Below are 12,622 nucleotides of genomic sequence, written 5' to 3' on the forward strand. Positions count from 1 at the left end.
GAACTGGCACCAGCAACTTTGACCCTGTGTGTTCCGTCACTTAGCCAGTTTGCAACCCATGCTGTGATGTATGGGTTCACAATTAAGCTGGTGATGTTTTCAATGATACCTGAGTGGGGTATTGGTCGAAAGCCTTTGCCAGGTCAAGGTAGGCTGTGTGGACTGCCTTGCCCACGTCAATGGCCTGGGTGAGTGTTTTGAGAAAGTCAACCAAGTTTAAAAGGCATGATCTGCCCTTGACAAAGCCAAACTGGATTGGACCCAATGTCTGCAAGTCCCCTATGTCTTCATTTAGAATTCCCATTATGATCCTCTCCATAGCCTAGCAGAACAGGCTTGTCAAGGGGATGGGATGGTAGTTTCTGGGGTTGGTGGAGGCACCACCTTTGTGAGGTGGGTCCACCATTGATGTATGCCACTCCTTGGGAACATATCCTGAGGTGAGGCTAAGATTAAACAGCTGCCCTAACTGCGGGTGTAATTACTCATTGAGTTCATGGAGCACACAACTGGGGACACCATCAGGTCCCATGGATAAAGTGTTTTCTGCCTTGGATTGAGCAGTTCCCACCCCAGCAGTGGAGATGTTTGGGCGGCTACAATCCTCTGGTGTACATACCCCCCCAGTTGGGGAGGGAGAAATCTGCACTGAACCTGTCAGCCAGTATGTTGCCAATGTCTGTAGGTGCAGTGATATCAACATCATTCTGAACTAAGTCTGAGCATATCTGGGAGTTTCCTCCCAGGTTTCAAACATAGGTAAAAAGGCCTCTTGATTGTCCCTGGAGTCCTGAGTGGGTTTACTCTCTAAACATGCCTCGGATGATTGTATGGAGGAACCCAGTGTTTTACTCACAATGAGCAGGGGTGTCTTCCCCCATACGGATTACACTCTATCTTGTAGTAGCTCCTTCCTTGTGTTGTACAGCTTGTTTATGGCTAGGGTCCACCAGACTGGATGCTTGCCTGTGGTACAAAGAGTCATTATTATTTTGGATTGCCTGAACCATGCAGTCCTGGAGGTGCTGGTGGAAGGCATTTCTAAGTGATACAGTGGCTTGGGTAATGGTGTCCGCTGGCCTGGGGGCCTTGAAAGAGACCACACCAGTGCTCAGAAATGTGAAGTCGGCATTTGACAAGGTCTTCACCGTTTCTTTTCCCATCTGGGGTGTGGGTGGGATGTGGACTCCCACTGAGAGTAGTCCATGATCTGATCTCACCAATGATGGGTATACATCTGGTGTTGAACAGTGTGACCCCATGTTTGTGATGATGTGTTCTAGTATGTTGCCTCCACTTGAGGGGATTGGGACCAGTTGTTCCATGGCATTTCAGTGTATGAACTCTTGGAACCTTTGTGCTAGAGTGTTATGGCATGATTAGTGATCCCAGTCTATATGTGGATAGTTGGAATCACCCAGTAGGATGGTGTTTGGAGATACATTTATCCCCTTCAGTGTTTGCAGGATAGCTTTGTGAGGTACCTGAGTTTGAGCGGGTGGCATGTAACATGCTACAAACTGCAGAGCAGTCTTGCCTACGGTCACTGGCACCTGGATGGTCTCCGATGCATAGTGTGTTGCCACCAACCATGAGGTGAGGGTGTCCTTGATGAATATGGACACCTACCATCCTTCTTGTTGTTGTCGGGATGCTGGTGCCGGAATGCATGAGATGAGGTAACACCCGATAGTGCTGGGGTGCTGTCAGAAACTGTGAACCAGGTTTCAGGCACAGCACAGACATCAATGTGCTACATACTGAGAAGGGCATAGAGTGTGTGCAGCTTGAGGTAGAGACCTTGGGCATTGAGCAGCATCAGCCGTAGTGTCTTTCCTTTACTGTGTTCTAGGGTGGTAGGTGTAGAATCCTGTTTCCAGTTGTGATTGTATGGTCCATGCTGTCTGACATCTAGCTAAGGGGAGGTCATTCTGGTTTTGCAGTTATCTTTCATCACCAGTAGAAATGACCACAACAGCCCCTGTGGGTGTACCTCATGCACACACATCCAGCACCTGTAAAGTCCACAACAGTACCTCACCAGGAGTATGACAGAGCTGGAACACATGTAATGTGTAGTCTGATTAAACAGAGTGCAGCTCCACACACTGCCATGCTGTCCACCCAGATGCAAGCTGTGCCTGACGTAGAAAGCCATGTCCAAGCTGGAATCAATGCACATGCTGCACCTTGTACAATCTGAATGGCAGGTAGCTATGCACATGAGGGAACTGAACCCCAGCACTGACATATATAGGACAGGCTGTACTGCATTATCCAAAACACAGAAGCCACCCCACACATGAGTAAACTACCAGTACAGGTTGTCCATAAAGACACTGGTTGAGTCCCCTCAACAGGAATCCTAATGAGTGGATGGGAGATGGGAGGTTTACCCTGGGTATCAATGTTATGTCACAGGTAGACAGAGGCACAGTATACTAAACAAGACATATGACATGTCAAACTACGCTTACAATGTGTTGATGGACAAACACATTCTCCGACTAGCATTAGGTCAAGATACCTCTTGAACACAGCCAGCAAGGTGCTCTGCCTCAAATGGACCAGGATTGTATTCCACAGCATAGGAGTCTCCGGTGATAACTCCATCCCTACAACATGTCCAACATACATCCCTGCTAAGGTGTCAGTCACCTGCACTAGTGGTTCAGGTGGATCTTCTGAGTCTGAGGTGGAGCATGTCCATTAATCTCTGTTTGGACATGGCCTCGCATGTCAGGCACATGTCACCTCTAAGCAGACGGTATGTGAGTGAATAGAGTGTGAGTGTCTTCAATCTGGCAGCATATGACAGCTGTTGTGGTTCCTTGATCCTTTAGGTGGGGACAGTCAGGGTGTCTCCAATTGCTGCAGATGTTGGGTGAGATACAGCCAGAATAGGGCATTTGACTTGATCACCGGTCTGATAACTGAAGAGTACAGGGGAACAATGACCCACTAGATCTGGATGTGAATCCCATCCTTATCAGGTGGGCAATGTAGAAGGTCTTCCTAGCCACTTTAGCAATGTGAGTCTGAGAAGAATGGCGACTGTCAACCTGGGTCCCCAGGTCCGTGATAACCTCCTCTGTGCTTAGAGGATTGCCACCAATATGGTAGCTTGGGGTCACCTTGCTTTTCCTGAAGGGTATGTCTACACATGTTGTGCACTCTGACTTCAGGCCATGGCCCTGGCACCAGCTATCAGTTACTGTGAGTCCCTTCTGAAGGATATCTGTGTGTGATGCACTGTCCACTATGGTGCCCAGTGTGCACTCATCTGCTAACATTGTCATCCAAAGTCCTCCCATGTTGGCCTGTTCTCATGGGAAGTACATGACAAACAATGGTGGCCAAGGACTGAGCCCTGTGTGACACCACCTGTGACCAGCCTGGAGTCTAACATAGTGCCAGCAACTCTAACCCTGTGGGTCCCGTCCTTAAGCCAGTTTGCAACCCATCTTGTGACATATGGATTTACATTTCAGTTGTGAGGGCTTTCCACAATACCTGAGTGGGGTATTGTGTTGAAAGTGTTAGCAAGGCCAAGGTAGGTTGTATGGACTGCCTTTCCCCAACAATGGCCTAAGTGACCAATTTGAAGATGTCAACCCAGTACAAAAGGCATGATCTGCCCCTGACCAAGCCAAAATGGGATGGGTACAATGTCTGCATGTCCCCTATATCTTTGTTTATGAGCTCAATTATGATCCTCTCCATAGATTTGCAGACTACACTTGTTAAGCTTATGGGGCAGCAATTAACAGGGTCTGTAGAGGCACTGCCTTTGTGCAGATGTGCACAACTGGACCTTAACCAGCCTGTTGTGCACACTATGGAAATGTAAATCAGTGATAGGACTGAAGCCCAGGATACTGACCACCACAGTGAAAGTACTGAAACACTACACTAGACAGTGCTACAGTGTTAGGTCAGTATGAACGGATGTTGACAATTGTGTGCAAAGTATCCCATGCAAAACCTGCAGGCACAGTATACTCCCAGTTTTGTTCACACAAAAGCATTCGGACAGTAACTACACAACATGGCACAGAACACACAACCATAAACTGGAGGTATTTGTTGAAGGTCACACTCATCCACAAATGTGATGGGCTGCAGAGTTCAACATATGTAAAGCCCACACTGGGCATGCTCACACACTTAGATAAATGAGACATCTTTCACACAACGTGCCACAGGAAGGCTGAACTGGGCATGCTCACACACTTGGTCCAAATGTTACCCCTAGCAAATGTGAAAACACACCAGAGGATGGTCGTCCCCCTTTCTAGACACTGATCATGTAAGCACCCTATAAGTATATTGGAGAAAAGGATTCTCTCAGTAATCCGAATAGCGCGATGCTAATGCGTCCGTCTCTAGTGTCATAACATAGTTAGGTAGGGGTTTGAATCCAGCAGGTGGTAAGTGTGTGTGAAGGGGTGTAAGTGTGTATGAAAGAAACATCCCTTTGGGCAACTGGGAAAACACACCACAGGATGATCATTCCACTTTCTAGACTCTGATGATGTCAGCACCCTATAAGTATATTGGAGAAAAGGATTCTCTCAGTAATCGAATAGCTACCGTGCTAATGCGTCCATCTCTAGTGTCATAACATAGTTAGGTAGGGGTTTGAATCCAGCAGGTGGCAAGTGTGTGTGAAGGGGGGTAAGTGTGTATGAAAGAAACATCCCTTTTGGCAACTGGGAAAACACACCACAGGATGATCATTCCACTTTCTAAACTCTGATGATGTCAGCACCCTATAAGTATATCAGGGGAAAGGACTTTCCCCAGTAATGCGAATAGCGCGCTGCGCTAATGCGTCCATCTCTAGTGTTGTAATATAGTTAGGTAGGGGTTTGAATCCGGCAGATGACAAGTGTGTGTGAAGGGGGTAAGTGTGTGGGTATGAAAGAAACATCCCTTTTGGCAACTGGGAAAACACACCACAGGATGATCATTCCACTTTCTAAACTCTGATGATGTCAGCACCCTATAAGTATATCAGGGGAAAGGACTTTCCCCAGTAATGCGAATAGCGCGCTGTGCTAATGCGTCCGTCTCTAGTGTCTTAACATAGTTAGGTAGGGGTTTGAATCGGGCAGATGACAAGTGTGTGTGAAGGGGGTAAGTGTATGGGTATGAAAGAAACATCCCTTTTGGCAACTGGGAAAACACACCACAGGATGATCAATCCACTTTCTAAACTCTGATGATGTCAGCACCCTATAAGTATATCAGGGGAAAGGACTTTCCCCAGTAATGCGAATAGCGCGTTGTGCTAATGCGTCCGTCTCTAGTGTCTTAACATAGTTAAGTAGGGGTTTGAATCCGGCAGATGACAAGTGTGTGTAAAGGGGTAAGTGTGTGGGTATGAAAGAAACATCCCTTTTGGCAACTGGGAAAACACACCACAGGATGATCATTCCACTTTCTAAACTCTGATGATGTCAGCACCCTATAAGTATATCAGGGGAAAGGACTTTCCCCAGTAATGCGAATAGCACGCTGTGCTAATGCGTCCGTCTCTAGTGTCTTAACATAGTTAGGTAGGGGTTTGAATCTGGCAGATGACAAGTGTGTGTGAAGGGGTAAGTGTGTGGGTATGAAAGAAACATCCCTTTTGGCAACTGGGAAAACACACCACAGGATGATCATTCCACTTTCTAAACTCTGATGATGTCAGCACCCTATAAGTATATCAGGGAAATGACTTTCCCCAGTAATGCGAATAGTGCGCTGTGCTAATGCGTCCGTCTCTAGTGTCTTAACATAGTTAGGTAGGGGTTTGAATCCAGCAGATGACAAGTGTGTGTGAAGGGGGTAAGTGTGTGGGTATGAAAGAAACATCCCTTTTGGCAACTGGGAAAACACACCACAGGATGATCATTCCACTTTCTAAACTCTGATGATGTCAGCACCCTATAAGTATATCAGGGGAAAGAACTTTCCCCAGTAATGCGAATAGCTGCGCTAATCGTCCGTCTCTAGTGTCTTAATATAGTTAGGTAGGGATTTAAATCCGGCAGATGACAAGTGTGTGTGAAGGGGGTAAGTGTGTGGGTATGAAAGAAACATCCCTTTTGGCAACTGGGAAAACACACCACAGGATGATCATTCCACTTTCTAAACTCTGATGATGTCAGCACCCTATAAGTATATCAGGGAAAGGACATTCCCAGTAATGTGAATAGTGCGCTGCGCTAATGCGTCGGTCTCTAGTGTCTTGACATAGTTAGGTAGGGGTTTGAATCTGGCACATGACAAGTGTGTATGATTGATATATCCCTTTTGGCAACTGGGAAAACACACTACAGGATGCACATACCCATTTCTAAACGATATCACAATTATGTATGGCTTTTGATTACAGACATGCCATGTGTGTTGTGCACACACAGAATGCCCATGTATGTGGGTTGTCCCTCACAATAATGCATGACATTGATTACACCGGTTATGGCAATGAACACATGATGTATGTGTGTGCCAAATACACATATGTACCTGTGACTTTCAATAGTTACCATGTGTGATGCCTGCCACATGTGAATACATGGTATTTGCACAGGGTAACATTATGACCGTGGTCTTCTGTGCAGATGCTGCATGTGGGATGTGTATATACAGTGTGAGATGTAGATGCTATCAGCCTAGTAGTGAGGGATGCACACCTGGTCTGGGGCATAAGGTCTACATGTTGCTAATGTACAGGAGCTGCATGTTTTCACCTGTTGTGGGAGTGGTAAGACAGTATTCCATAGCAATGCAGTGACTGCATGCTAAGAACCATTCAGCTAGGGTGTTGTAGATACACTTATTCATTAGCATTCAGTAATTTGTCGGAATCCCTGGTGAGGGTCTGATGCCAACCAAGGTCAGGGGTCTACCAGCCTGTGTCACTTGCTCAGTGATCCCTTCCATGTTCCCTATCACGTATCCCAGTGAGCGACATCCCACATCAGCTGTGGTGGCATGGACAATGACTGAGTCATATGTGTCCATGTTTCTGACTGACTTGTATGTTGTTGTTACAGTTTGGCCATGTGTTTCCATCTCATACATGTGATGTACATCAATGGGTAGGGGATAGGGTTGACTGTGTACATGTGGCAGCTGTGACATTACTACATGACACACATATTCCACAACTGTACCATAGAGGTGACTGACAACTGACTTTTGCACATGCTACCGGAGTATTGAGATTACATTGGTGATTGACAGCACATAGGGCCAATGGTGAAAAAGAGACATAGGTCCATAGGTTCGTACAGGGATATCTGCCCAGGGCATGTATCCACCTAGCCAGAATGTGCGTGCCTTTCAACATGCATTGTGAATCTGTCTTGCTATGCCCTTTTCCAAGGTTAGTATACTGTGCCTCTTTCTCACAGTGACACATAAGTGATACCCAGGGTAACCCTACAATGTCACATCCAGTCATTAATATCGCTCTTGAGGATAGTCACTGAGTCAGTCCGCCTAACCTCTATTGGGATAATAATCAGGAATGAAGGGTGCCTCTGAGTTGTGAATGTGCCCCTCCACCATGTCCTATGTATATCACTCCTGAAGTTCATGTATTTCCAGCGTGTATCCTGGTGGAATCTGGATATTCTGAGATGCAGCATGGCCATTACGTGAGGGTATGACCTGGCCTTCTATGTAAGGCACAGATTGCCTATGAAGAGGCAGTATGTCACTGAGTAGAGCTGCTGCTACTTTAACCAGTCAGTATGTGGCATCTGTTTGAGCACTTTGATCCCCTTGTCGAGGTACATATGTGGTAGCCCCAGTTGCTGCAGGTGTCTGGTAAGGTGCATGCCGACAGGTTCATCATAGTCAATTATGGGCATGATGAGGGATGAGTAAAGGGGCACAATGTCCTCCCCTGGCCTACATGTGGATCCCATGATGATGTGGCCCATATCACATGCTTACCTAACCACTTTGTCCATGTTGTTGTCAAATGGTAGGATGCTATCAACCTCGCACCCCAAGGTCCATAATTCCTAGGTCTGCACTTACTGGATTAACACATATGTGGTACATTGTGGTCATTTACTGTTTGACAAAGGGGATGACTATACTCTTTCTGTCATTCATGTTGAGGCCATGGCTGTGGCACAAGTCGTGTGTTTGCAAGAGTCCCTTTTGGAGGATGCGTGTGTTAGCTGTTGAGTTGATTATGGTGTTGGGTCTGCAGTCACCTGTGACGTGCTGAGCCACAGTACTTCCATGTTGGCCTGTACCTATGACAAATATATAATGAACATGACAGCCCCTAGGGCTTTGCCTTGTGGGACACCACTTGTACCAGGTTGGAGGCTGACATGGCTCCAGCAATTCTACCATGTGTGTTCTGCCCTTGAGCCACTGTGCAATACCCATAGTGACATAGGGGTTAATATGTACACTGGTGAGCTTACCTAGAATGCACAAGTGGGGTATTGTATCCAAGGCTTATGCAAGGTCCAGGTAGGCTGTGTGGACCTCCTACCCCTTGACAGTGGCCTTGGTGACTGTTTCAAACAAAGCAAACAGGTTTGATAGGCAGGATTTGCCATTGACAAAGCCAAACTGTGTATGGTGACATGTCTGTAGGTCCACAATATCTAGATATGTGAGGTTCTTGATGATTCTTGCCATAGCTTTGCAGACAAAGCTAGTCAGACATATGGGGCGAGTAGTGTCCAGGATCCATGACGGCACCACCTGCATGTTGAGGGACCACTGTTGCTGTATGCCACTCTCTGGTCACATATCATGTATTAAGGCTGGGATTGAACAGTGGTGTTATGTCTGGGTGTAGCTCTTCTTGTGGTTCATGTAGAACACAGCCTGGGACACTGTCTGGTCCCATTGATGCAGTGTTTACTGCTTTGGGAAGGGCATCTCTTACCTGAGCATCTGTGATGTCAGGGGGGGAAGCACTGTGATGCGAGACATATGTTCCCTTTTGGTGTGGTGGGAGAGAAGGCAGCATTGAACCTGTCCACTAGGATGATGGCAATGTCTGTGTGTTTTATATTTTGTGTGACATATTGTATTACCTCTGAGCATATCTGGGTAGTACCACCCAGGTTACTAACATAACTACAGGCAGCCTTGTGATTATCCTCAGTGGCTTGTGGAATCCTCTCTCAAAGATGGCCTTAGACAATCATATGGGTGCCTGTAGTTGTCTTCCAATACTCATCAGTGGTGCCTTCACATTTTGGGAGGTTGTTGTATCATGTAGTGGCGCCATCCTTCTATTGTATAGTGTGTTTATGGCTGGTGTCCGCCCAGGACATCTGCCTTTGGAGAATTGGGTCATGCTTTCATATGTGGCTTCATGATCCATGCATTCCTGAATGTGTCCACAGAATGCCTCTATACAGGTATCTGCAGTCTGGTCCATATTTTCAACAGGCCTTGGGCCTTTGAAGGCTTCCACATCATTTATGAGGGGTGTGCACTTGCTTGACATGAGCTGTTGACAGACGTGACGCCCTCCAGACAGAGCAAGGCGAGGGTCACAGTCAGCTACCTGTTGGGACGTACCTCCCTGGACCACATGGAAAGAGACACAGAGGAGCTCTTACAGCACCCTCTCAAACTCAGGTCTCCCACACAGCCTTCATGCTGACACAGGAGAGTTTAGATTACTCTGCAAACACCATCATACTGGGTGATGCCAGCTACCCAAACATAGACTGTGTACATTACACAGGCCACAATACCCAAGCTCTAAGATTCCCATTGATCAGACATTCTTTGGCTATGGAACAGGTAACCAACCTTCCCACAAGAGGGGCAGATATACTAGAGCTGATCTTTACAAACATGAGTAAAAACTAATCACCACTGGGAGTATATCCTCATTGTTGCAATCAAACCATATACTAATCACACTGGTGTTCTGGATCCCCACATATGCAAACCTCCAACACATCGATGTGTGTGTGTGGGAAATGTCCCTATTAGCAACCGTGACAGTATCATACAGGATGCAGATCCCCTTTGAAATAGTGATGATGTCAGGACTGTATAACTATATCACCTGTAGTAAAGTCCTCCAGTAATTTGCATAGTGCGCTCTGCTAATGTGTCTTTCTTCAGTGTCATAACGTAGTTAGGTGGGGGTTTGAATCCTGCAAAGGGAATGTATGAGTGTGGTTTATGTGTGTGCACTATGCTGGGAGGGTTAACTGCCTTTTGCCAACTGGGAGAACACACTACAGGGTGCACATCCCTCCTCCTACACACAGATGATGTCAGCACCCTCTAAGTACAGCATTAGTAAAGGTTTCTCCAACTACTGCAAATAGCACACTCTGCTAATGTGTCTGTTTCTACTGTCATTGCACAGTTAGGTGTGGGTTTGAATCTTGCAAATGGAAAGTATGTGTTTTACTGTTGGTGGGGTTAGTGTGTGTGCACAATGATGGGGTGGGATGTGGCTTTTGCCACATGGGGCTATGCACTGCAGGGTGGTCATTACCCTTAACAAGCAGTGATGTTGATAGCACCCTATACAAACAAAACTACAAAACAGAAGGTGTTGGTACTGATAACACATGTAAGGTAACACTTGTTCAAGTAATGTCCACAAATCGGAGTAGGATAATAAAACAATTCTTTTATTCTATACAGACAACATGACAACAGACAACTAAGTGCCAGTACTCAGTATAGTGTTACATGCTACTTGAACATGCACATGTACCGAATATACCTAGATAGTGTTCTGAAGCCTGAATGTGGCAAGTGTGTGGATGTGGGATGTGTCTGTGTGTGCATTTCCGTATGGGAAGCATGTTTGCTGTGGCAATCAGGGTACTACAGTACCTGATGCACATTACATCTTCAAATGATGAGGTTGCCTGCACCCTGTGAGTACAGGTAGAGAAGGGGATGCCAGTAGTAAACAACATAGTGCACTTCTGAAATGTGTACCTGTCATGTATCAACAGCTACTCATGTAGGGTGATAAATAATGGGAATGGCAGGTGGCGTGTGCATGTGTGTGGGTAGCAGGGTGTGTATAAATGCATGTGTGACAGAACAGATACATGTAGCTGAATCTACATAACAGCACAAGATGCACATTGCCATAGTCAATGTTAGCATGTGATGGTGTGCAGCAGGTACACTTTGTTAAGTAGTATGGGTGCAGATAACAATTGAGGACATTCATACAGTTACTGCAGCAGGACTGATGGGATATACACACATTTATACTGCAACACACAACAGTTACCAACATGTTACTACTTATACACATCTATGTAGTCACCCTGTGCATCAGCAACGTGTTTACCTTTACCTGCACCGATGTTGTAGTATGCAGGAGGTGGCACAGTGTCATCATATGCACAGGGTGTGGGTTAGATATGCCCAAGCCGGCCACTGGTAACACCAATTGACATGTGTGTGTATGTGTGTTTGTGAGGGGCAGCAGTACAGGGTGGACCGTTGTTGGTGCAGTGTGTGTGTGTATGTGTTTGCCCTAGGTGTTAGGTTTCTGCATGTGTGTAAGCACGCACACAGTCCCACATAATGGCTGCCAAGTACAGGGTTTTGTGGACAGCCACAGACTGCACCTGTCAAGTCATCCAAATCAGTGTCTGTGGGCACGGACACGGTACCTGTGCCTGGCAGGGGTGCTACGGGCGTATCGGTACTAACCCAGACTGGGTACTGTCATCGGAAGCAGGGGTGTGTTGACTGGACACAGTTCCCTGTTGGGACTGTCCAGAGCCACGTGCACGTGGTCTCCTGGGGCGTCTGGATGACAGCACAGACCCAGCATTGCTGGGGCTGGTGCTGGCACTTGAGGCGCGAGTGGGCCCGTTGTCGCCCGCGGCCACTGCCAGCTGGTGCTCTTGCTGGCATACGGCCACGTCGGCGCCGCAAACGCACACCATCGCCCTGGCCCATGGACATCTGGTTGTGGAGCAGCTGTTGTATGCCCCCACAACGTCTGTCAACGACATCTGTGAAGTTACGGATAGCATTCGCAACATCATGCATGCCGTCTGTCATGGCTATGCGACATGCTCTCAGCTCCCTCAGACCCTGTCTGGTGTACCTTTCCATACGTGCCTGTGCCTGCATGACAGTTCTAAACATAGTGGAGGTTGACATACCTCCCTGGGCACGTCGGCCAGAGGCAGTATGGCCACGGATGCCCCCCCGAGAACCCATGGGTGACTGTCTGCGTGGTACCATTCGAGGCCTCTGCACATGGCTGCTGTGTGAGGATGCATGTGCCACAGGTACCACATTACCCTGATCTATGCCCACTGCTGACTGTCCATCACCTAGGGACAATGGTGATAAAGGATGTAACGGCAGGATGACTGTGCGCATTGACGGGGTTGAAAGCTGTGTACTGTCAATTGGCTGACCAATGGCGGACCCAGACACACCTTCCTGCACCATTACAGACATTTCATCATCATCAGTACCTGGGGCACAAGATTCAGGTTCCCTGCTGCAGGTCACCAGAGCAGCACCAGAACCTACGGAGGAAAACATGGAACACAGATTACAGTCTCAATACATATTTGAAAGAGATGAACTTCAATACTAATGCACACATTCAGAAATGGACACATGC

This window comes from Protopterus annectens, chromosome 9.part0 (assembly GCF_019279795.1).
Source record: "Protopterus annectens isolate FY-2018-M chromosome 9.part0, PAN1.0, whole genome shotgun sequence".
Taxonomy (NCBI): Eukaryota; Metazoa; Chordata; order Ceratodontiformes; family Protopteridae; genus Protopterus; species Protopterus annectens.